Raw genomic sequence first — 6,000 nt, forward strand, 5'->3', positions numbered from 1 at the left:
GCGATCCTTGCAGATAGCCAGTACAAGTACCTGAAGGAACACTTTCCACCAGGACCACGCGCCGTCATAAGACATTTGAGCGGGGCGCAAACATCAGATATTCTTCCATTAGTTTGTGACACGCCAGTGGACACCACACACTTCATCATCAGTGTAGGCACTAACAACCTCAACACACACAACGCCACGAAAACGATCGAGTCCATGAACGACGTAATACGCACCATAACAGCTCGCCCAAACGCACACATAACCGTGACAACGGTTGCTCCCCGCTTACAAAACAAACACCGACCACTAATCCACCAAACTAACAGGCTCATAAAACACAATGAGGAAATCAACAAACTCAACTCGTTAATCTAACTTAGAACACGTCCACAAGAACGTCGACACAATGCACCACGCAGAAATACACGAAGCACCGCATGAACACCTAGCTTGGGATGGCTTCCATATAAACCGCAGAGGAATACATCTAGCTTCCGAACACATCAAATCCTTTATTAAGGACAAATACAGAAAAACACTGTGTAAATCTAACCCAGAAACCACATCCACCGACTCTACCGACAGTGCCACCCCGCACAACACAACTGCAACAGTCACCTCGGGCACACTGACAACTCATTGTGAAACGAGCCACTGCGCACACGTTATTCCAAAGACGAAATCAACGGCAGTGCAAACAGACACAACTGTTACAGACAACACAAAATCCATAACCGAAGCATTCACACAGACACCCACACGCTCGCCTGCACACGGAACGGCAGTACAAACAGACACAACTGTCACAGACAACACAAAATCCATAAGCGAAACATTCACACAGACACCCACACGCTCGCCTGCACACGCAAAGACTCAAACAGAAACAGAGGTGGAACTAAGTGAGGCATGCGGAAACAAACCTGCCAAACAGAAGCAAACGACACGCAAATCTACCCGCCAAAATGCAAATAAATGACAGTCATTGCAAGTTAATAACCACTCTCAGCCACGCAGTACAGAATTTCTGCAGGCTAGAAAACTTACCAAGAAACGTGTGAGTTACACTTTCCATCTGAAAACGTACACAGACTGCACACAGAACAATATAATCCCCAAAGAACTAACCCTGAAGGCTATTCCAGGTCTAGGAACACTCCCACCCCATCATCGTGCAAACTGGCACAGAACATTAAACAATGCCTCCTTCTCACTTTTGAGTAAACTCACGGAACACTGCGAACAACAACTGGAAAGTTTTAGCCATAGACTTCAGAACATAGCTCTGACACCGGATGAGACGAAAGGTTTAGAACAGTACCACGAAGCACAGTCTCGAAAACTGGTTCAAAAACAGAGGAAGAAAGCGAACTTCGATCAGAAAACAACCTTCCAGGCAAACGGCTACCTCACGCCAACAAAAGGGAGCTCGAACCTACAAATACCAGACGTGGCTGAAGGCTCCCCAAAATTAAATCAGTCTAATGTTGTAGACATTTCAAAAACATTAAGTAGGGAAGAAATAGGCGTAGTTAGCAAGGGCCTAATTTTTTGTCCCACGATTAACACAATAAATGAATTTGAGCTTCACAAGGATCTTTCGGAATTTTCCCGACGAGTGCGGATAAGACATTTTTTCGCCGACAACAACGCACCAGACACCGGGACGACCCCACTTGGAGCCCAATGTACTCGGAGTCCTGAACCAAAACAAGCCGTAGAACTCGACCTATACCTTAAAACTGTCACTAAAGAAATTATAAGCCAATCCAAGACAGCTAAGCGACCTAAAAACATAACTTTATCAGAGAGTGGTATCATTTAAAATCTTAGTTGCCGGAACGACATTGTCATTAAGGAAGCAGATAAGGGTGGAAGTATAGTTATTTGGCCGATAGATAAGTACAAGCAAGAGGCTTACAGACAGCTTAACAACCCTGAACATTACCGTAAGCTAGACAGCGATCCGACGTTACCATACACACTGAAAATTACCAACAGGCTGAAATCACTTTTGGATGATGAATTGATAACACCGTCAGAATTCAAATTTCTTAAAGCAACCAACAAAGCTGCAGGACGCTTCTACCTCCTTCTGAAAATTCATAAAATTCCACCCACTGAACTTCACACCGCTAATATCACAGGGCGTTCGATAGTATCGAACAACAACACCCCGACAGAAAGCCTCTCCACATTTCTTAACCACTTCCTTGGTGACTTTCCGAAAACGCTTGCGTCATTTGTACAAGATACCCCCCATCTACTCAGAATTATAGAGGACATTAATACAAAAGGCGCACTACCGCAAAACATAATTCTCGCAACACTAGACGTCACGGCCCCGTACACCAACATTCCAATCCCTAATGGTTTAAACTCGATACAAGAAACGCTGTCCAAACACAATGCACAACACTCTATTGAAGTATACTTGTCTCTTCTTGAACTAGTTCTGACATATAATTACTTCGAATTTGAGGAAAATTACTATCTACAAATACATGGGACAAGTATGGACACACCTTTTGCACCAACGTACGCGAACGTATTTATGGGAACTCTAGAAACGGATTTCCTATCTCGTTGCACCCATAAGCCCCACACATACCTACGATACATAGACGACATATTCATAATATGGGAACATGGTCAGGAAAGTTTAGATAAATTTTCAACTTACCTAAATTGTTTTCACACAATAAAATTCACATTGGAATCTTCAAATGAGCGCATAAACTTTCTGGACACAACAATATATATTGATAATGGGACACTAAAGACAACGCTGTATAGAAAACCTTTTGATAAACAACAGTACCTAAAATATACAAGCCACCATCCCAGACATTGCAAACAAGGTATCTTTAAAGGCCAAGCCACACGGCTTCGTCGCATTTGCGTTGAAAACCATGACTACATGGACAGACTCGATCACCTTAAGGAAACCCTATCAAGCAGGAACTACCCGAACACTGCCCTTCAGAAAGCCTACACCGCTGCAACCAAGCTAGATCGAGCCGAGGTCCTCAAACTCCGCCCTAAGATCACAAGGACAACAACGCCTCTTCTTACTACTCAATTCTCAAACGCACTCCCCAACGTCAACAATATCCTCAGTAAATACCGCCCAATTCTCACCAGCAACCAGAAAATTAATAAGATCTTTCCCGACCCGCCCAGAGTAGCCTACAGACGGAACAGTAAATTCAAGGACATTCTCGTACACGCCAAACTAAGGACAAAGACGAAGCCAACATCCGGTCCCTGTGGCCGCTCCAGGTGTTCCACATGCAAACATATTCAATCTACTACTACAGTAAAAAGTACAGCGTCAGATTACATTCACAAGGTAACTTCGAATTTCACCTGCACGTCAAGCAACGTAGTCTACTGTCTAGAATGTGCCGCTTGTAACAAGCAATACATAGGTGAGACTGGACAAGAAATTCACACGAGACTAAACGGCCATCGCGCAGATACAAAACATAATTTACCTAAAGCAGTAGCCACTTCAATGAGCACGGTCATATATTTGATGAAGCAAGGCTCTATATACTACAAACAAATTCTCGTTCACCTCGCGGGAGAATATATACAGTATCGTACCTCAGACAAAAGTTTAAATGCCTGCACCCGATGGGGATAAATTTATCACGTGGCAATTTATAATCGCTAAAAGCAGTAACATAAACCTTAAATTGTTATACTATTAACAAGGGCGCAAAACAAGTTAAACCTCCAGCTAATCTCGATGCTCAACCTCACCTATTCTTCCATTTCTATTTCTTCCCTGCATCTCCCCTACCAATCAATTTATTATCCTCCTCCATGCTTTTACTCATTGATCAACCATACGAACGCTTTTCCAGGTACACCTGTCCCCCTCCGTGTTTATGTTTCAAATTATATTTCTTCCGCTGTCACTGTCCTGTGCCGTTTTTTTCCCTTCAACTTTACCTATTCTTCCATTTCCAGTTCTTCCCTGCATCTCCCCTACCACTCAATTTATCCTCCTCCTCCATGCTTTTACGCATTGATCAACCATACGAACGCTTTTCCAGGTACACCTGTCTCCCCCCCCCCCCATGTTTATATTTCTAATTATAATTTTTCTCCACTGTCACCCTTCTGTGCCGTTTTTTTTCTTTCTGCACACAAGATCCACATCGAGACAGTCCAAAATCTCAGACGCCAGGATACCTTTTTGGGCGCCTTGACCACACAGAGTCTCGCCCATTCTGTATACCGCCGCGACGACGCCTACGGCGAACTAGTGAGGCTAACGTCCCCTGATGGACCAAGCTGCTCCCTGTCAACCACAAAATTACCCAATGCCTTGATGCTACGCTACTCAAGTCATGCTTTCAACTCGTATTGTTACTTGCACACTGACCGGCTCTCCAGGGACCCCAAACGCACGCCGCCCACACCTCGGAACGCTCACTCGCCTCTCGCTCCCCCAACCCCCTCTTGTGTTTTTTAACTTTTTTTCTTTTTCGTTTTTAAAAATTTTTTTGACGCTTTCTTACTCTCCCGCTCTTGTCCCCTCGTCTTAGAAACCGCGCCTAGCCAGTCAAACGCTAGCGCTCATTTTCTTTTCAGTCTCTCCCTTTACAGCCAACTACAGCCGACATCGACGTGACGTCACTCCACTAACCCTTTAAAACTAACCCGCCGTGGATGACGAGGCCACCTTTGACGAAGATAGGTCCTCCTATCGAAACGTTGGCCAGCCTTTCTGAGGCCCCCGCAGGGGTCGTCTGCGTCAGCAGGCGTTTGGTGTGTTGTGACACCACGGACCCGAGCACATGAGGGTCGGACCCTCCTACGCTTAACCGTGCGTGGCTTAGCCGTGTCCGGGGAAAAGGGGATCCTGGGGGTTGAGCCGATGCCGGGAGTTGGACCTTTATGGCCCCCCGGCGGAGGCAACACACTTCTTTGGCCTCCGCTTCACGTAGACGGCACCCCCGGACTGACCCATCCGGGGGAAATCGGTAGTTGCCTTTTCCTGGCTCTCTCTCCAATCTTCGTCTTTCCCTATCACTTTTAATCTTTCCTGTCTTCTCATCTTTTCCATTCACTTCAACTTTTCCTGGCGGCAAGGGTTAACCTGGTGTGGCTGTCCTACCTTGGGTATACCATATTAGGTTATAGTAACGGCATACTGCTGGCGCTGTGCAGACTTGTTTACATGTTCTGCCACGTGCCCTTGTTGGGCTCCGTGGTGGGTGGCAGACGCCGTTGCCGAATAAACCACTTCTTTCCATGGGATCCTCAAACCCGTTTACAACCGATCGTGCCTCGAAAAGGGTACGCACCGATGCAACCTCGCTATTCTGGCCCAAAAACAAAGAAACTTTCCCGAAATTTCACGTCCTTCACTGTGAGCAACCATCTACGAAAGCCAGAGCAATTTCCCCATTTCTTGTGGCCAAGTGCCTAAAAGAGACCATTGGAGCTGGGTATAAGGCAACAAAGATGGCAACCGGAGATTTGCTCCTCGAACTAAAAGACAAGGAACAATACAACAAACTCGCACACCTCGTAGCCTTTGGTAACATCCCTGTTTCTGTAAGCGCACATCGAACAATGAACACAGTAAAAGGTGTAGTATCAGACGAAGACCTAATGACATTGAATGAAGAAGAACTCCTGGATGAATGGAAGGACCAAGGGGTAATCCATGTGCAGCGCATCAAAATCAGACGGAATGACAACGAAATCCCAACAAAGCATTTAACACTCACTTTCAGTTCAACTACTTTACCCGAGACTCTTGAAACCGGCTACGTAAAACTTCATGTTCGACCATACATTCCGAACCCGCGACGTTGCTTCAAATGTCAAAGATTTGGTCACGCATCCCAGAGCTGCCGAGGGCAGCTTATGTGCGCAAAGTGCGGCACAACCGGTCACTCTTCTGACGATTGCAATAATGACGAGGTACATTGTGCTAACTGCGATGGCAGTCACCATGCATACTCCAGAGCTTGTCCAGCCTGGAAG

Source organism: Dermacentor silvarum, chromosome 3 (genome assembly GCF_013339745.2).
Source record: "Dermacentor silvarum isolate Dsil-2018 chromosome 3, BIME_Dsil_1.4, whole genome shotgun sequence".
NCBI lineage: Eukaryota > Metazoa > Arthropoda > Arachnida > Ixodida > Ixodidae > Dermacentor > Dermacentor silvarum.